This window comes from Strix aluco, chromosome 1 (assembly GCF_031877795.1).
Source record: "Strix aluco isolate bStrAlu1 chromosome 1, bStrAlu1.hap1, whole genome shotgun sequence".
In the NCBI taxonomy this organism is placed as follows: domain Eukaryota; kingdom Metazoa; phylum Chordata; class Aves; order Strigiformes; family Strigidae; genus Strix; species Strix aluco.
Genome location: NC_133931.1, coordinates 20780599 through 20808050, shown reverse-complemented (window position 1 = coordinate 20808050; position 27452 = coordinate 20780599). Strand labels below are relative to the sequence as shown.

General features: G+C 40.8%; 1 protein-coding gene across 7 annotated transcripts in view; it reads left to right on the top strand.

The window, feature by feature from the left end:
- The window catches only part of OXR1 (oxidation resistance 1), a 297931-nt gene that overhangs the window by 106897 nt on the left and 163582 nt on the right, over positions 1 to 27452 (top strand). Inside the window, exon 1 of one of the 7 annotated variants that reach the window (XM_074811267.1) lies at positions 11635 to 11642. The exons of the other annotated variants lie outside the window; for them this stretch is intronic. The gene's annotated coding sequence lies outside the window, so the exon portion shown is untranslated. Of the gene's footprint in view, positions 1 to 11634; positions 11643 to 27452 lie in introns of those variants that run through there. 7 annotated transcript variants of the gene reach the window in all.

The following is a 27452-nucleotide window of genomic DNA, read 5'->3' as shown; positions in this document are numbered from 1 at the left end:
TTTTGACTGCTCAGCTGCATACGCTTGATCAAAAATATAAATGTAGTAATAAATACCTATTTGCATGCTGTTGGATGTGTAGAATAACAAACTGCCAACTACAGTGCTATTCAATATTAATGTTCGGAAATACCAATTCTGTTAAAGATGTCAACTTATTTAAACATTTTGCAAGTGGACAGTCTAAATTGCACGTGCTCTTCTCTCACAGCAATTTGTGTGCATAATTCATGGCAGCAAGGTATATAACTGCTGTTATGAAACTTGCATGAAAATCAGGATTTTTGGTATTCAGGAAACTGTGGGCATGTGTAGAATATCCAAGAGTTTTTATGTGTAGTTGTTTTGTGTTTAGATTGCAATCAAGTAAGGCATAGATCTTCTAGAATGATTTGAGATCATTTTAAGGAGATTTATAGTAGCTGTCTGTAATATCTTTTACGTCAGTATTGGTATCTATTCATGTGGTTTCATAATGCTAGAAGTTACTTTTGTTCTGCATCTTGTTTCCTAAACATGTTAGTGTGTTTTCTTCAAAAATTATATCCTGAAGAGAGAGTAGCAAGCAGTAAAACAGGTGTAATGTGCTCTTGGAAATGTTTGAAATTACTAGTGTTCACTGTGTGCCAAGTATTGTGAGAGTTGAAGGAATTGCTGTTTCTAAACTTACTAATGCCAGTCAGCCTCTGATTTCATGTGGAGAGAAGGAAAATTGCTCGTACTGAAAAGTGTATTAAGATGTAAAAAGCATCTTATGCTTCTGAAGGATTGTTTCTATACCATATTTTTGCTCTTCTGTTGAGGCACTGAAAATACTGGTATTCTAAACTGGTATCTCCTCTGCTTTAAGATGTTTTTGGGTTTGTTTTTTAACTAAAGCTTTTTCAAAATTACAGAAAACACTAGGGCTGAAGAAATACTTTAAAAATAGCATTATTTCTAAAACAGAACTGCCCAAGATTTTGTTTGCACAACTGCAGAAGAGGGCCACAAGAAAAGTGAGATTACTCTTACCTTTTTGATTTCCAGTGGATGTTTTCCTTGGTATGTTAGAGAGGATCTAACCCAGGCAGCTCTCTTGGTCAGACCATTTAAGTCAGTTGTGGTCAAGAGAGCTGAACGTCAGCAGGTTTTGGATCAGACCCCTGGGGGAGATAAAAGCTCAGAAATACTTAGTTGTTAAGGGTTTTTTTTTTTTCTCTACTGCTTTAAAGATGGTACATGAATTACAATTTATATAATGATGTTTTTGTAAAATTTCACTTAGTTCAGTATCCGAATAACTTTTGTATTACTTTTGTTCATACACATTCAGATTACTAGAGTAAAATGAGGTTTCAGCACAATTTTTTCCTTTAATTTTCAGTTCTTACTAGTGCTGTGATCCTTGACATTTGTAGCTGTTTTGCAAAGTCGGGCTATGAAAATTTCCATGACTATCTTCCATGCTTTTCTTTATTTTAATTAGTGAATTTAACTACAAGAAGGAAATAAGGGAGGCTAGAATCAGATACTAAGTAGTGTAGTTTTTCCTTACTCTGACTAATTTATAGTAAGAGACTGATTATTGCAAGTGTGAGTCCATATATTAGTGCCCAAAGAAGATATTGGAAAATTCTGCTGTATTTAGTCTGCATGCCTTGTTTGTATATAAAGACAATTTCAAGTGCCTTTGTAATAACTGAGGCAGGTTTTTATACTAATCCCAAACTTGCATCCAACATGAAGAAATATAAGTGCATTCAGTCATTTGTTTCAAAGGGGTCACAGTGGGGTTTAGACATGGAATGATCACTGAGGTTTTGATCGGGGTGTATTCTTTGTAGAAAGTCTGAGCAGAAGTAGCACAGAAAATCAGTGAACTTGAAGACTCTGAGCTGTGAGGTAGAGTGAGCATTGTGCCAAATGTGGACACCCAAATCGTATATAATGGTTCCTATTCCTGTGTCCTCCATCCTCCTGGCCTGACTCTGTCTTCCAATATCAGTGTCACACATGAAGGACATAGTTTCTCACTCTATGTCCAGTTACTTCTGTGTTTTCTTTCCACCATTGTTATAAAGTGCTTAAACAATACATTACAATTCTTGGAAAACATTAGAAAGCCCAAGCCCCACTTAATAATTGAGAAATGGGGTATGTGAACTCAACTGGTAGCTGAGCAGAAGGTGAAACAGAGCAGGTTAAATAGCATTTAGGAACTGGACACCTATTTTATTGATCTGGATTCATCCTTCTAAACAAAGCTGACTTTACCAAATACATGGCTGTGAAATTAGCACAGAAGACTAACAAGAAGGAAAACTACAGCTTGGAGATGAGGATAAATTCCCAGCTGCATTAGGAGAGTGAACACAATGTGTTTTATCATTTAAAACTTCTAATGAGAAAGTAATTCATTCTGATTCTGTGTGCTTCCTGAGATATGACGCTCCCCAAAGCTCAGGACCTAATGCAGGCAGCACCTTTTCTGAAGCCACATCTGCTTCATGGTTGCCAGAATGTGCTGCAGGACTGCTGCCTGCCTGCCGTCAGTGCTTCGCAAAGCTTTTTATAGCCAGCCATAGACTTGTGATGGTGAGTAGCATGTTGGTGTGAGACAGTGTGCTGATTTTAGACAGAGAAATATGCAAACTGATCTAGAAGCCTGTGCTTTGCATAGACTGAAGAAGTGTCTCAGCAAACAAAACAAAGTACGAACTCGCAGCTCTGTGCAAGAAAGGCTGTGGGAAACTTCTTTTCTACAGGAGCTGTGAGTAAGAGTTGCCTGAATGTCCAGAAGGAGGGGGGAGGAAGGAAACATCTTGTGATCCAGCCAGATATGAAGGTTGAATTCAGGCAAAATGGGAGGAGTGCTTGACCTGCCTTCATCTCCTGTCTTACCCATAGATTTTTTTCCATGATCTCTCTTCATTTAGGTTGTCTGTGCCACTTATCTGTGCCGTCGGCAGTGATACAGCTCAGGAGATGGCCTGCAAATCAGTTCCCTGTCCTGTACTCTGTGTAAATGCAGTCTTCAAGAGCATATCCCACATAGCATTCATGCCTGTGATGTTGGAAAAAGTCTTGTCATCCTGTTTATAGTGTCTCCCATATGATGCCACCAGAGGAGAGTATTGCCTATATGTTAAAAACCTGGCTGAGCAAAGGTGGTTCTGGCCAGGCTCTGCTTATTCACAAGTCTTAAGAGGAGTGGCTGAGGGAGCTGGGGTTGTTTAGCCTGGAGAAAGGGAGACCTTATCGTTCTCTACGGCTACCTGAAAGGAGGCTGTAGCAAGGTGTTGGTCTCTTCTCCCAAGTAACAAGAGATAGGATGAGAAGAAACGACCTCATGTTGTGCCAGAGAAAGTTTAGATTGAATATTAGGAAAAATTTCTTCACCAAAAGGATTGTCAAGCCCTGGAACAGGCTGCCCAGGGAAGTGGTCGAGTCACCATCCCTGGAGATATTTAAAAGACGTGTAGATGTGGTGCTTAGAGACATGGTGTAGTGCTGAACTTGGCAGTGCTAGGTTAATGGTTGTACTCCATGATCTTAACCTAACAGTTCTATGATTCAGTGATTCTCTGAACTGCAACTGTGTGTGAGCCTCCTGCTGAGCTCCTGCTTCTCTTCTGAAACTTGCACAGAGCCCACAGCCATGCACAAGCTTGTTGGATCTGTGTAGTTCGGATGTCAGACAGGAATGGGCTCAAGCAAAGGCTTTGCCCTTATTGCATTTTAGGCCTAAATTTGTCTTGGATATCATCTTTAAAGTTTAAGGTGGGAATATTTCTTCCTTGCCTTACGGCAAAGATGATAAAAACTTTTACTCATGATAAGGCTCTCTAAAAGGCAGACTAGAGGTGATTTTTATAAAATCTGATGCATATTGTATTAAAAATATATTAAGGAACAGATATGTGTGTTAGTTGCACCACATCTGATAGGGCATGAACCCCCTCCATGTGTAACAGAGGAAAAAAGACCTGTCACTGGACTTCTTGTGTGGAAAGAAAAATACCTGTCATAATTTATAAGAAACTTAAAGTAAGCGTGGATGGAGGACCTGACAGTTGACCTAATTAGAGAAGAGCTGACTATAATGAGCCATGCTCCAGCAGATTAACTAGTCTGTCCAAGCTAAAAGAGCCTCAGTTTATGGCTGGGTGTTAAGGAGAAATAATTCCCTACGATATTACTTAAAGCACAGTTCTGGCAATTCAGATATAAGCAAAGAATTTAATAACAGTATCAGTATTATGTTCATGCTTCTGCTACAGATAAGGTACGAGTAGGTATCAATAGAAATGCAAAGGCTGGGTTATTATTTAAATTTAAAATATTGCTAGCCCTAGTTTGTATTTTCATTTTTAGATTAGATTTCATTTTGGATTAGATTTTGTCAGTTCTCCAGATTCATCTGCATTTCTGCTAGTAGTAACAGGTTGCAATTATTTGTTCCTCTTTTGTCACAGGTGCAAAAAGCTTTCTCCAATTTTCTTCTGTTTTTATCTTTCTAGCATTGCTTTTTCAGTCAGCCATCACCTGACTTAAGCTCATTTTAGCATATACAAATCCTTTATTTTTGACAGTTGCCAATAGTACTGAGAAATTGGTGTCCATTTATTAAAATGGACACTTGATTTGAAATCCGTTGGTTTCACATGTCAGTAGATTTGTGGAATAAACAGTTCCATTTAAAAAGATGTTAGGTTGAGAAATTTTGGGGTAGTAAGACTTGCTGTCAGATTCTAGGTTCACAACATTTTTGAATATGTGGTTTTGATAATCTTTTAAAGGTTAAAATTTTAAAATACCAAATCAAGTAGTACATTAATACAGTGTTAGACTAGTGTATTCTATTAAAGCAGAACAGGAAGTGTAGGAAAATAAAACAGTTAGCATAATATACTAGTCCACAGTGATGACATGGTAAGATGATCAAGGAAAAATAGATGGCCAATATTTCAGGTCAATCTTCCTAAAGAAAAAGATTCATTGAACTTGCCAGTAATATAATCATCTTTTGCTCCAAACACAGTAAGAGAATATTGTAAACTTCTAGGATATTAACACCACTCCTCTTGCTGTAGTAATGAAATATTCTGAAGTTGAGAAGGAAAAAAAAAGAAAATCTAAAACCCCTGAGGCGATCCTGACTACTTCTGCGTATGTTGTGTAACAAGCAAACACTCCTATCACAGACATTTCTATTTTAAGAGGTAGGTATATCAGTTATGCAGCTTTTCAGCATCCTGTCTGGAATTCAGAGCAAAGCAAAATGATTTCTGTGTGTAATTCTCCATGACGGTGAATCAGAGAAAATTCTTAACCCTGTCTCTTGATCCTAAATAAAATCAGTGTTGTGGGAGCGTGTGCCTCTGCCATCTCTGCTGCTGGCATGGTGTTTAGAAAGGCTAATCAGTCTTGCAAATTTTTATTTTGGTCATGGGGCAGACAATTGAAGTGGAAGCTAAGGGAGATGGCCAGCTCATTGTATGGTGGGCACTATGTAATGACCAGGTATCAACTGCCAGCTAGGTTGGTATACAGCCAGGAAGTCTCCTCCTTAGAAAATTGTTTCCTTATGAGACAAAGTAGTTCAAGCTATTGCTGTCCTCTCTACTGAAAGGTATGAGTGTTTGTGGTCCTTTCAGTGGAAAGGAAGACAAATGAGTTTAACACATATTATGAGTGTTCTGTGGTGAATTATGACATCTCAGCACCAGAGGAGCAACTCCTTTAAATCATTGCTGCTGCTTGACAGGTAAACATTTGAAGATATCCTTATGCATGACATAGATTGCAATGCTGAGAACGTGCTCTTTACACCTTTTATAAATTTAAGCAAATGCATGCCTTCTTGGTTGCTTCAGGATGGAGAGGAACAGAACTGACTTGCAGTTGTCCATCCTCCAAGGTTGTTTAATCCTGTTTAAAGCAGTGGGCATACTGAGTTCAGTGCTCCAAATTCCAACTCATATATTGTGTATCTCTGTAGAAGATTTGCTCAAATTAAGTAGCTTAAATATTCATATAACCCAGCTTTTTAGACTAATTACAGAGAAAATAAATTAAAATACATAATCAGATCCTTGCATGAAATACTGTAGGAAAGCTTTGCAAAAAATTCCCCTGAGAAGAAAAAGTCAAGAAAGGTTTTACATAGTGCTTTCCAGACCCTTTAATCTTGAGGAAAAGTTCTTTTATTTATAGTGACAAAATTGTGCAAATTGTAACTAATTACTCGCTGATTAGTTTTTCTTTACTCAGCTTTTATGAAGGGTGGGGGAGAAAAGATTTAATTGCTTTGCTTTGCCTCCTTTTCTGGGGGACAGGAAAAGAAGGTTTGGAGTAAGCCTCAGCAAGACCATCCAGTGAGTAAAAAGAATGACCTCTTCCACATGGCATAAAAAATTATTTATCTGTCTGTTTTATCTTCTGCGAGTTGTTGGGACCATGCTGAGGACAGACAAGCAGAGACCAAGAGTAGCTGACAGTGGATGGTATGATACAACTTTCTTCTTCTGCCCTTGATACCCAAGCAAGTTAAGTAGAGGAACCAAAGATGTTAATAAAGTATCACTGCATGTGGTAGATAAATTGTGCTCCTCTGATTAACAGCACTAACAACCTTCCTCTGGGTAATTTGAGCATAATTACTTCAGTCCCCTAGTCCTGTCAGCCATAGCTGTGTGTCTTTGCTGTAAAATGACAGTGCTGAGGTGCCATTTGTGAGGGTGTAGTATTAAGACAATCCATATCAGGTTTTCTATTTGTTTAAAGAGTGCAAGTTTCTTTATAAAACTGTCCTTTATATTTAAAAGGTCTTTGTTAGCAAGTGGTGTACACAGATAAAATGATGAAGGAAAAAGCCAAGTCACTTTGATTTTAATGCTCAACTAGCTGCTCTCAGAAATTAATACATTAGCTATCACTTCACCACACCTTCAAAGAACAGTATTTAAACCTTCCTGACATTTTTTCCTAACATCTTCCTTAACTGCAGGTAATTTATAAACCTCTAAACAAGTATGAGTCATCGTGCTTTTAAACTCAGTGACTCTTCTGCACTGAATAAATAGTGCTAGCCAAGAAAGGAAATTTGTTTTCAAAGAGAAGTTGAAAATGTTTTTAGATGTATGCTGTCATCCTCTACCTCAGCAAAGCCAAGCTTGCGTATATGTGTGCTTTAGATGAATTTTACATTCTCTGGTGTTTGAAGTACATGTATGTATGAACTGGTTGTCAAAGATGTGCATACCTTGAATAAGTAGGGCTGGGCTGAGCTCATTATTTGTTGCTGCCGTTAGGAAGGAGCTGATGACTTTGCTGTGCTCCCATCTGGGACTTGTGGTAGAGCTGACCTCCTGGCAGAGGAAAGATAAGGAGGAGCAGTTATCTTGTCTTGGAGATAAGTCCCTAAGCCCTCCTGTCACTGGTGAAAAGCTGGAATTTTGCAGATCTGTGTGGTCTTGGCTTGCATAACGTATCACTGAGCTCTCTGGAAACGTGTTTGTCACTGCGCATGTTCTATAGCCTTGTATGTATCGCTGTGGTTGAGGTTGGTCAGCACTGTGGTACTTTCATGGTGTCATTTTTCTATCTGGAACAAGCACTGATGCCACCTGTTCTTGAAGTTCTAACTCTGAATGTAAGGCATATATTCATATCAGCTGTTTTCCAGTTTTGAAGTCACTGACAATAGGTGATGAAACAAACTCTTAAGAGCCTACCACTGAACACAGTGAGAAACTGGGATCAGATCATTGTTCTTAAACATACTACTCAGTCCAGCTGTGCTGCAAGGTTTTTTAAGTATGTTTGGTACCTTGTTACTAGTCAAGCCAGGCAGAGGATGAGCCACTGATGCTGAGAAACAAAGAACTAAGAACATGCTGTAACGTATGTTTTAGCCTTCCACCATATCCCCAGTATGTCTCTGCTAAGAACTTGAACCTGTTAGCTTGCAAGCCCTTGAAAGGCCTTGCCTGAGTTATCTGGTTGGACATGCAATGCCACGTGATGGTGGATCTGGCTCTAGCTCTGTCTCCTCTCTTGCAGCTTCCCTGAGGCACTCTGGCCTTTGGGAAACTGTGTAGAATATTGTGCGCTGTTGAAGCACGCTTGGGTGTAGGTATTTACTGTGTCTAAGAGCATGCTGACTGATATCCAGAACATGTTAAAGATTTGTGCATTAGTGTGTTATTGGCATCTAATTGAGGTTTGAGATGAATTTAGATGAATTGAGATGAATTGAGATTTAGGCATGTGTGGGAAAGATAAGCAGCAGATATGTTATTAAGACTTTGTTTTTATGGAAGAAACTATTTGCAAGTTCATAGGACTGTAAATCACCTGACCACTGAATTCCTCTGCATTTTGCTTTATTGCTAGATAAAGTAGCTCGAGTTCAATACCTGAACTCTCCTGTTGCCATTTTCAAACAATATTGTGGTGTGTTTTCACATTTGCTTTCATGCCTTTGATAACCCATGTCAAATACTGTCAAACGGAACATAGTTTGACTGTATCAGATTTACTGGATGATGAGGTCATTGTGGGAAAAGTTTCCCACAATTTTTCTTTGTTTTACTTGCAATAAATATCAAGAAGAGTTTCAAAATCAGTGCAGTTTGCTATCCTTTGATCTTCTCCAAAACACCACCAAGCGGTGTGTGCAAATGCTGTGTGCAGTGGTAGCTCATGGGCTTTGAACTCCGCAAGAAGCCAGTAAAATAAGCTGTCTGAAAGAAGTACCCTATATGTATAATATATAGCAAATGCAAATTTCACACTGTGGTAATTGTTAAAGAAAACAGGAAGTATTTGTTATTAACTTCTAAAAATAAGAAATTCGGGCTTTTCCAATAATTTCTGTCACTGGACTCTCGATGCCTAGTTTCTGTTAGCTGTAATACTTGCTAGTTTCTACTCCAGTGACAAACTGTCAGGTGAATACAATCTTTTTCATTGACTCATCTGTTATATGCGAGAACCACCAGCTTTTGGACTTGTGGAAGAAAGCTTGAAAATAATGTATTTGTCTTCCCTAACTTTAAAAAGGCAAAATCCAGAGAAATCATCTTTAGGGGAGGATGGGTAAAGAGAAGAAAATACTGTAGTGGTTAGAAAGGGAGGAACACAATTTCTTGAACTTTTACTCTACCATGTGTAATCATGCTATACAAAATGAAAAACTGAAAAAGTTGTGTTCAGTGCCGTTAGGATTGTCATTTTATTGGTATGCCTATATACTTTTCCCACATCCTGAAGGGAAGATATACCACACAGTCCTGATCCACTGAAATGAAGAGAAACAGATAGACCGACTTTGAATCAGGTCACACATTTAGTAAAGAGATTATTCTCAAATGCCTGTAAATGCACTTTTTAGCTCAGTTGTTTATGAAGAGGAGGCAAGCCTTTTCTGAGAGGGAATTTCACATTGCACCTTCTAAATACTGGACCACGGGTAGGTTTTGGAGAGTCTGCCAGGGATTATGGAGACTTTAGGAAGAATATGAGCAGAGGTCTTCCACTTCTATTAAGAAATATTCCAACCAGCTGTAGCTTGGACAATGTGATGGAATTATCACTTTGCATTTTTTCTAAGAACATCATATATTAGTTGAATCAGTATCCATTTTTAAGGCCATGTTGTGTGAATTCATTATAAATGTTTGGTTATTTTCTGTAATGGCTTTTGCTTTTTCCTACATTCAAACATTTTCTGAGTTTTGTTCTGTATTGCTGTGTTTGTCACAGTAATATATTGCTCTATGGTTTTAACTACAAAAGGAAGAGAAAAAACATTAAGCAATTATTTTAAAACTTTACTTTTTATTCATTAGCAATGAAGAAACTGTATTTAAGACTACCTGGCTCTATTTTCATTATTAAGGATTTCTCAAGAAGGGAGTTCATAAGACTTGATAGAGTTAAATATGGTCACTCATAATTGCTGTAAACAGTCACGCTGAAGTTCATCTGTGTAACCCTGTGTTAAGTTGCCGTAGGCTCCTTTTATAGTCCCCAGAGAGAGATAGAATCATCTCCAAGGAGTGATTCAGCTCTCCTAGGACCTGAATTGCAGTCTGGTGATGTCTCTTTTCTCCATAAATATGAGGTCTGTAGGATGACATTTCCAGTTTCAGTTAGGCAGGATGAATCCTGACCTTTTCGTGTAATAGATTTCTCTCTTAAGTAATTTGAGCTTATAAGGTACATTTCTTTTGGGTTTAAGAAGAAATTCTTGTGAGTTCATGGAGGGTGCACGCTGTTAGTGGAGACAGCCCTGGCTGCTACTGTTTGAGCAGCAGGAAAATGAGCATGTATTGTACCATCTCTTTCCCAACCTATGTTATGGTCTGATGCATTGGAGACCATGATGGGCAGTAGCATATTCTTATGTTTGATCACCTGCAGGTCAGCAGCATCAAGCAGCCCTACAGTAGTGTAATTAAGCCCAACAGACTGTCCCAGAGATCTTCCTTGCTCTTCTCTTAGGTTTCCTTTAATCTTTTCCAACAGAGATGTTTCTGTGAAAAGCCACTGTTCCCTCCACTGCTGAATATAGTTGACATTTTAAGCTTCTTCTTGGGCACCGTACTAATAGGCTGCCAGGTCCAGTACAGGTTTGTGTTACTGGTTTGTTTGGAATGGAGTAAATTGGGAGGCAAGCTGTCAATACATGCAGTGGAGAGGAAGGCTATGCCATAGTAATGCAACAGAATGAGAAGAAAACCATCTTTGGATATATTATAAATTGTTGCCTTTTCTTTTTTCTGAGCCTTTTCCAAATGTTTCTTTAAGAAATGTTCCTGTTCTGACATTAACGATATCCTGTTTCTGTGGGAAGTGAATTCCTGCAAGATTCTTCCAGATTGTCAGATAGAAAAGACACGTGACGAGTGCTTTAACACCAGTCTGAGCCCTCTGTGCAGCCCACCGCTACAGGCAGAATTCGTCCATGTCCACGTGATGTTCTCTGACTGCTGATTATGCAACATTATGATGACAGGACATAAAAATGTTCCCGCAGAGAGAACAGAGGTTCACAAAAAATTTCATCAGTTCAGAGTTTTTTCTAAAGCATCCCTAAAATAGCATTAGTACGTTGTAAAACTAAAGTTATTGCAAACTTTGTTTCACAGTCTGCTAAAAAATGAAAATAGAAATACTGTGATAAAATGCTCTGGAGCTGGCCTGACCCACAGCGGAGCAGCAGATCTTGGTGCTCAATGGGTTTTCCTGAGGCAGGGGAATGCTCAGGCAACAGAGGGACCTGCCAGGAGCTGGCAGCTCTCGTGGGAGATGCTGACCAGGCCTGGGCATTGCCAGAGCAACTGTGGCCACCCCCACGCCTATAAAAAGCAGCCTAGGGAGCACAAGTGACCAGGAGCCCTGCGACCAAGCTGTGGTGAGGCAGCCAGGGCATGGTGCAGCAGTTTGCGCAGGAAGAGGCGTAATTGCCCTACCAGCTCAAGAGGTCTCTGCCATAATGGTGGGCACTCACCTCAGAGTTAAAACCAGTGTTTCTACAGAGAAAGCCCCTGAGATGTCTGACACTTCCACCCAGACAGAACTGATAAGGAAAGGAGACTTCAGTAAAGACAGTAGGTTGCAATGAGTGCCCAGACCCTTCTCCTGGAGAAAAGGTAAGTACCTGCAAAAGATGTGCACAGGTTGATGATCTGTTGTGTCAGGTGGCTGAGTTACAGGAAACTGTTAAAAGGCTGTGCATTAGAGGGGCCGAGAGGGAGATAGATAAGTCGTTTCAGAACCATGCTCCTATGGTCGACACCACAGAGAATGAGGCACCTTGGACCCTGGTGACCCACAAAAGCAGGACTCTGCTTCAGTCCACACCTTCCAGCATTACAACTGAAAACAGACATGAAGCTTTAACAGCTGTAGATACCCATGAGCCAAGGTCTGCAAGGAGAAACTGTACCAGCAGCACACAGTGAATACCTCAAAAGGAAGCGACGAGTGCTTGTAGTGGGTGACTCTGTTGAGGGGCACTGAGGTGCCCATCTGCCAGCCTGACAAGGAATCATGACAGGTGTGCTGCCTTCTGGGAGCTAAAGTCCAAGATGTTGCTGAGAGGGTGCCAGAACTTCTCAAGAGCACAGACTGCTATCCATCGCTGCTCTTTCATGTGGGCACAAATGACACTGCAAGCCAGAACCTGGGCAGAATCAAGGAAGACTACAAAGCCCTGGGTGGTGCAAGGGAAAAGTATTGGTGCCCAAGTTGTCTTTTGTTCCATTTTGCCAGTTAGAGGAAAGGGTGCCGCCAGAAATAGTTGTATAATGCAAATCAACTTCTGGCTTCGTGACTGGTGCCATCATGAGGGCTTTGGCTTTTATGACAACGGGACATTCTTTGAGGACTATAACCTTCTAGGGAGGGATGGGATCCACCTGTCTACAAGAGGCAAGGGAGTCTTTGGCAGCAGGCTGGCCAACTTGGTGAGACAGGCTTTAAACTGAGGGACTCAGGGGGCAGGGTCCAAAGTGGTGATGCTCATGTCATTCCAACCAACTGGGGAATAAGCCAGGCCAACCAGAGCATCAACAGATGTTTCCTAGCTGCCTCCCAAGATGTGAATCAGACCAAGCACCTCAAGTGTATGCATACCAATGCATGTGGCCTAGGGAACAAACAGAAAGAACTGGAGCTCCATGCCCGGTCAGAAATTCGTGATATCATAGGAATAACTGAAACATGGTGGGGCAACTCACATGACTGAGGTTCACGATGGATGGCTATAGGCTATTTTATAAAGACAGGCAGGGAAGAAGAGGTGGAGGAGTTGTGCTCTATGTTAAGGAGAACCTTGAATGTATTGAAGTCAACTACAGTGATTGTGGAAGCCCTATCGAATGCCTCTGGGTCAATATCAGAGGGGTTGTCTCCAAGGGGGATCTTAGAGTAGGCATCTGCTACCCACCTCCAAACCAAGATGATAAGGCCATTGAAGTAATATTTGGGTCACTTAAGCAAGCTTCTTGTCAACAGAACCTTGGTCTTATGAGTGACTTCAACTACCCAGACATTTGTTGGAAGAACAATACAGCAGCTCACACGTCATCCATCAAGTTCCTGGAATGCGTAGAGGACTGCTTCTTCATACAAATGTTAGATGTGCCAACCAGGAATAAGGCACTGCTGCATTTGCTGCTCACAAACCAAGGAAATCTGCTTTGCAATATCTTGGTTAGTCATAGCCTTGTTGCAGTGATCACAATATTGTGGAGCCTGGGATCCTGCTGAGCATGCTGAAAGTTAGTACTAAGACAAGGGTTTTAGATTTTTGAAGAGCAAACTTCATCTCTCTCAGAGCTCAGTTGGGAGGGATTCCATGGGAAGCTTTCGTGGAGGACAAAGGAGCTAGCGAGTGCTGGGAGTTTTTCAAGAATGCTCTCCTGGAAGCACAAAACCAGTTCATCCCCCTTAAAGGTAAGGGAAGTAGGCGGAGCAAGAGACCCCTTTGGCTTAACTGGGAGTTTCTGAGTCTGCTCAAAACCAAAACAAGAGCATACTAGAGATGGAAGAGCAGACAAGTACCCGTTGAGAACTACAAGGGCATTGCCAGAGTGTGTAGAGATGCACTTAGAAGAGCAAAAGCTTAACTCGAATTGAAGTTGTCCAGAGATGTCAAAAACTACAGGAAAGGGTTCTTCAGGTACATAAACAACAAGCAGAAACAGAAGGAAAATACTGGCCTATTGTTAAACAGGAGAGGTTAATTAGTTACCAACAATGCTGAAAAGGCAGAGGTTCACAACACTTTCTTGACCTCTGTCTTTACCAGCACTGTTGAGCCCCAGGCCTTGGGAACAAAAATCCAGCTGGGTGCAAACGCAGACCCAACATCAGTGAAGGAGGAGTTGGTATGTGAACTATTGCAGAAGCTTGACCTCTACAAATCAATGGGCCTTGACATTATCCACCTGAGGGTGTTAAGAGAGCTGGCTGGCGTTATTGTGAGGCCGCTCTCCATAATCTTTGAGAAGTTGGGTAGATTGGGGGATGTCCCAGAAGACTGGAAGAAGGCTAATGTCACCCCCATCTACAAGAAGGGCTTAAAGGAGGATCCAGGAATTTGTAAGCCCATCAGTCTTTGATCCCTGGGAAAGTTATGGAACGAATCCTCCTGGGGGCTATCACAAGTCAAATGAAGCATGTGGTTGGGAAAAGCCAGCACGGATTCACCAAGGGCAAATCATGCTTGACAAACCTGATCACCTTCTACAACAAAGTAACCTGCTCAGTTGATGTGGGGCAAGCTGTGGACATGGTGTACCTGGATTTCTTCAAGGCTTTCGATACGTTTCCCCACAGCTGCCTCCAAGAAAAACTGATGTGTTACGGTCTAGACAAGTGGTCTGTGTGGTGAGTGGCAAACTTGCTGACAGGCCACACCCAGAGGATGGTGGGAAGTAGCTGTTTTTCAAACTGGCAACCTGTCACAAGTGGGATCCCCCAGAGATCAATACTGAGCCCAATGCTGTTTAATATCTTCATAAGTGATCTGGATGATGGGATCAAGTGTACCCTGATGAAGTTTGTTGATGATACCAAACTGAGTAAGGAAGTGGACACTTCAGAAGGGAGATCCACCCTGTGGGAAGACCTGGATAGGCTGGAAGAGTGGGCTAACAAGAACCTTCTGAAGTTCAACAAGGCCAAGTATAAGGTCTTGCACCTGGGAAAACATAATACAGGAGTGCAGCACAGGCTGGGATCTACCTGACTGGGGAGCAGCTCTGTGGAAAGGGACCTGGGGGTCCTGGTGGACAACAAGCTCAGTATGAGTGAACAGTGTGCTGCTGTGTCAAAGAAAGCCAAGAGGATGCTGGGGTGCATCAACACGGGCCACACCAGCAGAGATAAAGAAGTCATTGTCCCACTCTACTCAGTGCTTGTCAGGCCACACCTGGAATACTGTGTTCAGTTTTGGTCCTTGCTAGTCAAAAAAAGATGTGGACAGGCTAGAGAGTGTCCATAGGAGGGCCACAAAGATGAAAAAGGGACTGGGAGCCTGCCATATGAGGAAAGGCTGAGAGAATTGGGTTTGTTCAGCCTTGAGAAGTCTTAGGGAAGACCTTATCACCATGTTCCAGTATTTAAAGGGTGCCTACAAGGAAGATGGAGAGTATCTTTTTACGAGGAATCACATGGAAAAGATGAGGGGTAATGGGTACAAGTTACTCCTTGGGAGATTCTGATTGGACATAAGAGGAAAATTTTTCACAATGAGAACAATCAGCCATTGAAATAATCTCCCCATGGAAGTGGTGGATTCCCCAACATCGGACACTTTTAAGATTTGGATGGACAGGGTGGTGGGCCATCTTGTCTAGACAGTGCTTTTGCCAAGAAAGGTTGGACCACATGATCCTTGAGGCCCCTTCCAACCTGGTATTCTATGATTCTATGAAAATAAATGAGACACAAGAATTGGAAGAACAAAAACAAAAGTTATGAAGAAGTAAGATGTAGGTTTTGTAGGAAGAAGAAGGACAGAGACTAAAGAAAGTGATAATGCACAGGAGCCAAATTATTCTATTGAGAACCAGTACAATACTTGTGATCACTTGAAACTTGTGCAAAAATTCAAGAGCAACTTTAAAATAAAGAGGCAAGGAAAAAATTGAGTGGAAAAACCCATGGAAAATGGGTTTGAAAATGAGATCTAAAGGATTAATTCCACATAACCTTACATTCAAGTGTATATAGCTTCTGCTCATGCTTGCAGTGGAGTACAGAGGTCTTATGTTCCAATTTTATGGAAGTCTTATGTTCCAAGTATTAACTGTTTTGAGAATTTACAGTGCATGTCAGATAATATTCTTCACCAAAAGTGTATTTTCTGTCAACCGATTGACCTGGGAGAGCATGCAGGAGGGCAGAGTGGACCAATTAGCCTAAAGGAAATCCAAAGTTGCCCATTGCCGACAGATGTGTCCTTACTATGCAAATGTTAGATTTAAATTTAGAATTGTGAAATCTCTAGAGTTCTTCCAAACAGTGTGACTAGCTAGTGAGGGACACTATATACCTGGTGGTGCTATAGAATGAACGGCCACATCACCCTCCACATATTACAAAGTGGTGAATAAATAAATAACCCCTAGTTGTTCACAGCTTTCCTCAGCTAATATTTCATTTATCCTTTAGTTTCCAAAGGCAGGTATTTTACTACTTGCCCTACTTTGCTTATCCACTATGGAAGATTTATGAGCAGTATTTATATGGAGTTATAGACGGTTCTTTAAGCAAGATTCAGCAAGAAGCTGAAAAGATGTTTATTTTAGTTTTACAAAGTTAAACATTAACATTCCTACCTGTGGCATACCTCTAACAGGTACCAGGAACCCACTGTCTGGAAGCAACGGGCCTGATTCTCATTCTCCTCAGTAGGCAATACAGTGAATAGATAAAGGGATGTGAAATCAGTTGTGATAGGGCTCTGATAGGGCTTAAAATCTTGAAGTCTATTAATTTGCCTCCAGTTATGTGTGTCTTGTATTCCTGGCAGAGTGGAGTAGTGAGGTTGCAATGGATGTTTCTGTGTGCCTGTAGAGTCCAGCCTTGGTCAGAGCAGGTCATGGTGGCAGGGGAAGTGTGCCACAATCTCTGCTAGCACCTGCTGGTTTTTCGTGTCCCTACAGAAATGCAAGCCTTGGTTCCAGCCTCATGAGTATAGTGCTGGATCAGGTAAATGGTTCTGCTTCTTTTTAACACTGGTACAAGAATTTGGCCTTAATATATGTTGGGTCAAAATAGATTGTGTCCTGAACTGAGTGAAAGTGGTCTTCATGTCATCATCCCTTACTTGCACCAAAGGAACCCCTAATGAGTTTGCAAGCATACTTCTGCTTTTTTTGCCCCATCAGGACCTTAATTTCTGGATTTTCCTAGCACCTTTCTTTATTGCTGCAAGTCATGGTTTCTTAAACAGCTTATTTAAGATGGGAGATGGCTGTTTTTGAGGATGCAGTGTTAGCAGGGTATCACTTCTGCCTTTCCTCAGGAGCAGTGGTGGAAGCTCCAGAGATTTCATAGTACCTGAACCCTCCTCCATGCTGCCATGCATGTTCCCCTTTTGGCTGATTCTTACTTGTCCTTTTTGAGGTGGGTGTTCTGGGGAGGTGGGGATACAGGTAACAGTTCCTCTGATATATGCAAATACCACTTCTAGTTAACAAAGAAGTGAGTTGAGGTGAATTAATGAGCACTGGGAATGAAATACGGCCCTGAGGAAGAAGGGATCAGCTTGGGTCACACTGTAGGGTCTTCTTTATGGATCCATGGAGTGGCCAGGCTCGAGGCTTGGGTATACAAAGATATCTTTCAGCTGGTGCGGTTTTGGGAAGCTGTGGATCAAGTATGAGTCTGTGAACGCAGGAAGAGAGAAAGTTAAAGAACAGTGGCAGGAAATACAAGCTTTGTGAAAATAGCTGTGCAGAGATGGTGGCAGCTTCTCAGTAGCAGCAATTTACTAATAAATAGACTTGACAGTAGCTTTGCTACAAATGTGGATTGACGGGGAGTGAGGAGGGACCTGGTCTTCCAAAGGAAGCTCAGGAACTGTATGCCCATGTATCACCTGGCAGCCTCCATCTCTGCGTCGTGGACTCCCAGCTCAATTTGTGTTAATTAGATAGACCACACATTCCATCGCTAGGGGTCCTTAATTAATGTCATAGATTTACGGCAATGAAAATTAATTTGTCGTATCAGCCATTAGGCTTCAGTCAGAGAGAGACAGTGGTTTTTGTAATTGCTGTGGGCGTCACTGTCCAGAACTGCCCAGCGTCCCGGTTAGCTGCCTTCACCTTGCATGGCTGGTGGCTTCTGTTTGTCCTTAGTTTTCTCCCTTTGTATTTGATGGTGATTATGCCTGTGGAAGATGGGTGGCCCTGGCAGATGCCATAGGTGTGCGGTGCAGGGAGGTTTTGCACAGGAACCCTCCTGTGCTCTGCCTGGTTTGTTTCTGATTTTCTGGAACCCTGCTACATTAGCCCCGAAGCCTGCCCAGCATGCTGCGCCACAGAGTCAGGTGTGAGCAACTGCCTGGTAAAGATTGGGGTGAAGTCATTCACTCTGTTTATGAACAAGCCAAACTCAAATCCTAGAGTTTGGAGGTTAACACTGGATTAAACATATTGGATGCTGAAATTAGACTCTTAATTCAATGCAAAAATTTAAAATTAAATATTACTTAGCTTTGGTTCTGAGCACTAACTAGCTCCAATTTCAATAGATGTTTCTGGCTGTTCAGTGCTTTTGAACATCAGGATGTTCCTCTAAAAAGGAATATGGTTGTTTCACTATCACAGTGCAATTCATGGCCTGAAATAATAATTCCATTTGATTGCATTGCCTTTCAGATCAGAGAAATCTGCTGAAGAGAAACATTTGTGCTACAGAGAACAGAAAAGGGAGACAACTTGTACTTTTTCAGTGGTCTGATTCTAAACGTTCCTCCTGAATGCACAGGAAACTTGATGTAAATAATGAGAGAAATATTGAACTTCATTGTGTAACCACTTTTTATGTACTGAAGTTGGAAAATACCTACCGAGCTGGTATACTTGATAAAGCTTTGCTTTCCAAAGCAGTGTGGATACAGTATGTACACTCATTTTCCTGACAGGTTGATGCTAAAATTAAGACAAAATGGAGTGCCCATGCCGTGAATATCACAGCACATCACTTTTTCTCTTATTTGCTTATTTGTGCTTCTTAACTTTTAAAATGCTATTTAATTTCCTAGCACACAAGTTCCTACAGCTGGAACATCTGGAGCTGAGCACAGTGAGCTCGTTGCATGTTTCAAAGAAAGGTGTTCCACCCACTTGCTGGGTGTAAGGGAGCAGGGAGATGGGAAGGATTAGTGGCAAGCATGGGGAAGTGAACCTGTAGCTTTTCAGCTGGGAAGATTCTGACCAGTGATGCAAAATGTACCCTAATAGGAAGCTGAGTTTAAGCACTGCCTAAATTACTGGAGAGGAGTGGTTGCCATATCAGTTTGCTGATGTGTCTGCATTTGTCAGTAAATTTTACAGAGAATTCTTCTGCTCCGTATTTCTAGACATGAAATTCTGCCTGAGTGTATTCTTTCAGTTATGATCATATTCTTTAATGTCTATACCCTCCTGTACCTTTTACATTGTGAGGGAACGAGAGAAATTGCAATGAGACCTTTTTTCTAGAGACGACACCAAGCAATTTAGTGTTGGGTTTGAAGGTGGTGCTCTACATATGTCTTCTTAGAAAACACCAAGGTGAAAATATAGCATGAGTGGCCTAAATTTTTTTTTTTTGGATAGCTATTTCTTATTTGGGTACTTTTTTTTGTAAAGTCCTTTGTGTAATACAAAGAAGGATGTTAGTAACCCACTTACTTTAGGAAATGAGTCTTTCTAATGATGCCCTTCTGTTTCATAAATTGCAAGATGGAGAAATTTGATCTGACAGATTTTGAGCTGGAAGTGAAGAAGAGCAATGGACAAGGCCTGTATTAGTTATAAGACTGTCCATGTATTCTCCTTGAAAGGACAGGAAGAAAGAAACCATTAGAGAAGAATGAAACTGCATTAATAATCTTTTATAATAGCATAGATGTTAACACCATGGGCTGCATAATGTGTTTTGGTTTGTTTTGAAGGTGAACTTAACGATCAGTGCTGTTTTAGTAACAGAAAATGATGAAACCTAAGGTCATCGGTGATATCAGTTCCTAAATTTACATTCCACCTTTTAAAACTCTGTTGAAATACAGTATATGTCCCTTAGATGCCATTTCTAGAAGAAAAATTTAGACTAGGGGTCAGCCTGTTCCCAGCTGAAACCTTTATTTCAAGATGCAGGTAGGAGGCCAAAACAATTAAAATAATCACTGAATTTTACTGTTACATCCTTTGGAACATTAATTTTATTACAGGAGCTGGGAATCAAATAGGAACATAAATGCCCTCCTTTTTTTTTTTTTTTTTTAGAGCTTTTTTTAAAAGACAGTTGTCACAAGGATGGATCACTCTTACATGATACTAAACATAACAAGTTTAGGTGTTGTCAATCATACATCATTTTATGGGGTAAATAACCAAATTAGTTTATATTCCCTCTTCCTGTAAATGACAGCTAAATGGGAATAAATTGCCTCTCTGTTTCCAAATGTCACTTTTAGCCACCTGCTTTCTGAACTTCAGAGATGCTCACTAACAGCCCTGGTATTGCTTGGCTTCCCTGTGCTATTTATAGTTAATGTCAATGCAAGAAATGTTTATTTCTCAAACTGGTTTTCTTCTGGGAAATTAGGGATGTCTGCCTCTTTCAGAATTGACCTTCAGTGCTTCTAACTTACCTCTGACCAGAAAAAGAGACATATTGCAGTTTCCCAATTTCCAACAGGATTAAACCCCTATTGTTCTCTAGAACTGCAAATTGTGATTCATGGGGTCTATAAGGCAGTGATTCCTTTGCAAGGTTTCTTTCAAACTGCAGTTTCGCAAGCCTGTTATCCCTGATGAGTTTTGTGGTTCGCTGTCTTCTCACATCTCATGTGTCAAGCTGGCTCTAAGAGCTAGCATGCTCAACAACTGATGGTGAAAATGAAGTGCATGAAAAATAAAATGTGACTTGCAGAAAAGCTGGAGAATTCCTATTTATGTGATTGCCCTGGATGGAGTCACTGAAGTAGAACTGAGATGGCTTGTGGTGAGTGAAGGTAACTGGCTCCAGGAGTTGTCATTCCAGCCTATCCCGTGTGGCCCATTTGGTAGGAGGGTCAGAAGATGGGATGAGAGGTAGGGAAAAGCAATTAGTTAAGGCGTTCCTCCTCCACAGAGTATCTAGGGGTAAAAGAAAACAAAACCAAACCCTTGATGTAGTTCCTTGATGAGCTTAACAGCTTTGATGAAGGGCTATGGCAGTGGCAACGTGGCCTCTTCAACAGTCTTGGTTCACAGGGTAGAGGAAGGTCAAGAGATTTGCACCTGGAGGATGAAATGTTCAGACTTCTCTTTTATTAATTTCAGAGCTGAATTGATACCCATTCCTAAAACATACCGTTCTATAGCAAGCAGGCATTTTAGATCATAGCACCGATTAAACACTTTCTTGATTTGGCAGTTGTGAAGACACCAATAATTCTGGAGTGATAAGAGATAATCTCTCATTACGAGAGACAGGAACTGACCTGAGAGATGGCTGACATCACTGTCCTGGCAAGTGGCTGCTGAGAAAGTCACTTAGAAAATAGACTGTTTTGCTGAGGGTTCCTGGTATTAGAGTAGACTCCATGAAAAAATGATTTTTGAAAGATGCTGTCATTTCTTAATGCAGGCCGTTTTGCTGAGTACAGGAATATGTGAAAAACAGCTTTTCCTTTTGGTACATGACATCTGAAAGCACTCACAGTTTCTGAATGGAGTGGGCCTTTTGCTTTAAGACTGGTTACAGCATGCTGACTGATAAAGGTGCTTCTAACTTTATGCTTTTGTATTAAAGCTCTCTACTTTTCTCATAAGCGGCTAATTAGTAAAAGAATTCCAGTTGGCTTACAGAGGGGATACCTTTTGATTTAAATACATTTGTGGGGAAAAAATCACCAGCAAAAAAAAACCCAAACGGACAATGATCATGTAAGATGCTGCATGCAGCCAGGTGTCTGTGTTGACCTCTGGAGCTCTGGAGAGCCCAGGGGTATGCCTGCAGTGAGGGGCTTGCAGGACAGATATTTCAGTGGGCATTGGTCCAGCATGAAGCACAGCATCTTCCAGGCTGAAATCATACAGATGTTTATTTGGCTTCACCCTTAGGAAATCTTGGGAGGGAAGTGGGAGGAATGAGAGGGCATTGCCTTATTAATTGTGCCTCTTGTATTCTGTTGCTGTACAACGATGGTTCACTTTTGAGATTTCCCTGTATAATTGTAAATCTTTCAAAATGGCAATGGAAAGTCTGTCCCATATAGACTTGTTTTTCTCAGTCCTAATTTTTCAGGTAGCCTGAATAAGGTGGTCATACATCAGAAACTAAAGCGTGCAGACATCAATAATCTCTTACTTTTTTTTGTGTGTGTGTATAACACCTCAGTCTCCAGGAATATTTAATCTGTTCATTGGGTCCTGCTTTGCCCTCCATGCTGATGGCACCCTGTCTCCCTTTTCCTTTCTTTGCTCCAGCAGAACAGAGCAGATGCAAGTGGGGGTACTTTAATATGGACTATCAGGAGTGCAACCAGAAAAAACACTCCTAGAGGAAAAAGGAGCCCTAAATCTCAAGAGGGACTAAATGGGTATCCACGTCCTGCAGTTCATTGCCTCCCAAGAGAAGGAATAAAAAAGGGAGGAGGGAAAGAAAGAGAGGGGAGGAACTGAGGATGCAGAAGTCATGGGACTCCCAGAATGGACCTTTGGGGTGGGAAAGGAGTTTGATAGAGCAAGAGGGAGAGAAGTTGAAATGACAAGGCAGGGACATCTCAGCTCTATTGGGCACATCTTTTGTCATACAGCCTGCCCTCCTGGACGAAGGCCTCTGTCGGAGGGTGGTAATTTCAAACTGTTGCCATGATAAAGGCCTAAGAAACAAAAAAGAAGTGATTTCTTTTTGGAGTGTTGTGTGCAGCCAATTTAAATAGATTTTGTAGCCATTATTTGTATTCCTGATTGAAATGCACAGACTACTACATCTGCAGTAGTTCTGCTGACATTTCTGATCTTGGAAGCTTTCCAAAATCTAATTGCTTTTATTATTTCTCCATCCATCTTTTATTCTTTGAAAAAAAAAAAAATCCTTCCCACAGAGAAGAGTCCATGTAATAATAGTATTGAAGTGGCTTAGCTCAGTTTCCTGAATTTTCTTATCTGAGCTTTTCTTATGTGTTCCTTTAGTCCTGTAATCATGGAGGAAGCGGAGCAATATGAATGGAGAAGTATTAGAGAGGAACAAGGAGATTAAGATGGGGGGGATCTTCAGAGTAGTGCTGTCTGCTTGATGGGAGGAGGAGGAATCAGAAAGCATCTAAGTATGGGCAGCAGGAGACTTGCTGTGGTTTTACTGGGTCAGCCAGATGAAAGACAGCACTTACTGTCTGCTGAGCTTAATTTTAAATCCTGAATCGTGGGTCATTTGTATGAATGTGAAGGTAGGGAGATGAAAAGAGCTGTAGTGAGTTAATATTGTCTTTGTTTGGAAACTTTTCAGGCACTTAGTGATAGGAAGAAGTGATAAAAGAAAGGACTGTTGGTTTTTGCAATTCTGCAGTGCTCTGACAAAAGCTGGAAGCAGCACCTTGAAGTTTTAGCTTCGTCACCCCCAGTGAGACACAGTTTTATCAATGACTGTTCTCTGAGCAGTGGTGAGTGTGAAGAATATGGTGGTGATTCGTGTTATAAAATATAGTGACTTTAATGTGAGGAGCGGGTATGCTGCAGGTACTTTGCAATGTATACCATGGTTTTGTTGTTAAAATGGTTTGGAGTTCTTCTTCTGTAAACACAGACTCCTATGGACTGTTGTTGCGCAAGTGGAAAAGTACTGGAGGGCCCCCTGTCAGAAGCCCCCAGCAACACCAGAAAGGCCCGGGAAAGTTCGAGAGGCTCTACTGCGCATGTGCGGACTGGGGAAGGTTCGAGAAACTATTGCTTGCACAGCCGGGAGGTGGAAACTTTTTGGGGGCGAATTACGCCCATTTTGTGAATATGCATGAGGGTAGACTATAAGGGGGGGAGGGGTGTGGCACAGCTCCACCTAGTGTGGGTCGGTGCGGAGCGGAAAGCCCCCCGCCGCCCTCCCCGGCGTACCAAGCCTTCTTTTTGCTTGTTCTTTTTCCAATAAATTTATAAAACTATATGCTGGTTCTGCCTCTGCATTTATAACAGTGATTAAATAATCTGTTCCTCTGTGTGAGTGGTGAACTAAAGCGCTGATGAATAAATGAGAATATCAACTGTAAGAAGGTAGCAATATCGATAAAGTGCTTCCTGCCAGTCACCTGCAAGAAACCTTAAGTTGTAAATGGGGGAATGAGTCTCCAAGGAGGATCAATCCAGCTCCACTAATGACTAGTGAACAAAATGAGAGGAGAAAGTCAAGTCTTCTTTGGACCAACACAGATGTCTACAAATCTAGCCTCAAATATCTACCATCAGTAAAAAGTTTAAAATCTTAATGTTTGGCTGATGATCTTACCTAGTACAGCTGCAAACTTCATCTTACAGCTTTGAAAATCCCTTCTCTGAAAACCTTGGAAGCATTATTTGTGGAAGAAGCAGCCCCTCAGGCTTACGAGGGGTTGTGTGATGCATATTGAATGCTTTTGTGCAAAAGTGTGTCTTGGCATAAAGTTGATTTATCTTATTTCCTCCAGCCATTCAAAAAGACACTGAATTTGCCTTCTAATGTCTTGAAGATCTCAATTATACATTTAATTGCTACCCAGAAGGTATCTTTGTCAGGAGGGTACAGTGAACATGTGGCTATTTTAAAATGCAAAGGCATTTTAGTTTAAAAAAAAGGAAGTAAAGAAATCATACCTTCAGATGGCAGTGGGAGCTATTTGGGAATTATGCTTTTGGTTACATCTTTCCCAGGTTTTGTAACTACAGAACTTAAATAAGCTCTCAAGACTTTTTTTTTTTTTTTTTTTTTTTTAATTAATCTCTGCTAGAAGCTGTATTTCAAAAGAAATCTGTACTGACACTGTAGCAGATTTAGAAGATTAGAGTTACAGTGAAGGAAACCCCCAGAAGTAGTGATTTGCTGCATTACAGTTTTATTTTACGGCACTGCTGCAGTTTTCCAGTCATTAAAATTCTGCTGCTGTTTGAGTGGTGGGAAATCCTGAAAGGGCTGAAAAAAATGCAGTAAACATTTCTTTATGCTTCTAAAATCTATTAAATATAATGCAGGAGTAAAAAATACTCTTGTGAAAGTAAGTTCAGCAGATTCCAGGTTCAGTTGGCAGCTGACCTGATCACACAAAGATTGTTGATAAATGAGACTGCTCTTTATTTCCTGTAGGACAGTGTTGTGCAGTTAGGGCAAGTACATGTTTCACCATCTTGTTGTGCTCAGGAGCCTCAGGCTTGATTTTATAACAGACCAGTTGACCAAAATACTTGTAGTTTACTGATGCTGATTATCAAGCAAGAGTTATAATTTTTGACATTATCCTCAATGGCAAGTTTTCCTTCTCTGGGTGTGGACAGTGGTGCCTTTTGTCTCCATGCGGTTGTGCAGCTTTGACCTTTGTGCACAGGACTAGATCCACATGGAGTTCTGTGCTTAAGCATATGAAGACCTTGTTCTGGTGGGCATCTTCAGTAGCTGCTTAATGGATGGGCAGCAACACCTCACAAAAACAGTGGTACTTTCTTTTAAAAGGTGCTGGGAGAGATATAGTTTCCCCATTTATAGAGCAGTTTGTTGTCACTGGAGCTAAAGATCAATTTTTGATGTGAACAGTGCATTTAACCTTGGTCGTGTTACACAGAGGCATACCCTTCTTCTCCCCCCAAAAAAGGCACATAGACAGATTTTTGATACCCAAGTCCCAAAGAGCCTCCTTGAAATCCTTTTAATACAGGTGGCTGATCTGAACAGATTCAACTCTAACTTACAGCTTCACAAGCTCTCTCTCGATTTTAGGTATTTCTCTGTTTGGTACTTCCCTGCCCTGTTGAAAGTATTTGTACTGGGAGGAATTTAAGCTTACAGACCATAGAAGAAGTGCAACTGATGCGACTTGGGTCCCCAGTTCAAGACATGTACCTGTTAGAGCAGAACCAGAGGAGGGCCATGAAAACAGAGGACTGGAACAGCTCTCCTATGAAGAAAGTCTGAGAGAGTTGGGTTTGTTCTGCCTGGAGAAGAGAAGGCTCTGCTGAGACCTTATTGGAGCCTTTCTGTATATAAAGGGGGCTTATAAGAAAGATGGGGAGTCTTTTTACAAAGGCCCGTAGTGACAGGACAAGGGGCAATGGTTTTAAAGTGGAAGAGGGTGGGTTTAGGTTGGGCATAAGGAAGAAATATATTATGATGAGGGTGGTGAGACACTGGAACAGGTTGCCCAGAGAAGTTGTGGATGACCCATCCCTGGACGTGTTCAAGGTCAGTTTGGACAGGGCTTTGAGCAACCTGATCTAGTTAGAGATTTCCCTGCCAGTGGCAGGAGGGTTGGACTAGGTGATCTTTAAAAGCCCCTTCTAACCCAAACCATTCTATGATTCTGTGATTTTATTCTGTTACTTTCTTCAGGTAGAATGTGTCAACCACTCTGAATTCCTGTTTATGCAACACTGTCAGTTTAATTTGGCTTTGATTCAGTGAATTCTCTTTTCATGTGTTTTGGCCATATTTTGCATTTTCTCCTTTTTCTTCCATTATACCCATTTTACAGAAAATGTCTTTTGCTTTCCTTTTGTAAAAGTTCACTCCACTTGTAAATTAATCAAATGAGAATTGCCAGATCTTTTTTTCCAGCTAGCCTATGTTTGAGTGGACAAAAGGTCAGAATGGTCAATGGAGGGATTAAAAAAAGATCAATTTTTGTGGATTGTAGTATGGCTTCTGAGCCAGTATCATTGTCTCTTTTGGTTTTCCTTGCTGAGACAATTGGAGAATAAAATAGATCTCTTGACTTGGCCTAACCTGCCTTCAATCAAAGATAGCTTTAAATTTTTTTGATGGGACTGTTCTCCCTTAGAAAAGTGCAGACTGATGCAAGTAGGACTGTGTTGTGTTTCCAGGTTAAAAAAGCATATACTTTCCTACAAAGGTATGCAAGAATTGTTTGGATTTCTTATTCCAAGTAAACTCCATGTTGCAAGTCATTATTATTTTACCTATTTGCTATTTATCATAAACAGAATCAAAATTATGTCATCAAAATCATTTGTCTTTTTACTTCATCATAACAGCATCCTGAAACGATCTGTGATTATGCTGTTCCTTCTCTGCTCTGCCTGTCCTTTCACTTACCTCCCACACTCTCTTTAAAGTTTGGTTGCTCATTGTTACTGAAAAATATACATATATATGGGGATATATTATGGGATGGAGATTTTGTTTCCTGAAGAGTTTTTTTTTCTTTTCACATCTTGTAATTGATTTTCACACAGTGAGATTTAAGATGTCACTGGCCCTACCAGCTTTTTATTAAGTTATATAACTTCTTGGTTTCTCATCATTCTGTAAAGATGAAATGCAGTAGCTGCAGCACAGATGAAGAGGTCAGTTCTCATACATAAAATACTGTGTCTACCCTTTCTCCACTTGTTTGTTACATGACCTGGTTTTTTTTACAGGAGCGATGACTAATTTTCACCATATTAACATTAAAAGCTTTATATTCTCAGAATATGTGTACTTTTATGAATTACTGAATCCCAAACCATTTTTTTCCTGCAGTATATACTGCAAAATAAATGGAATGGAAGGTGAAG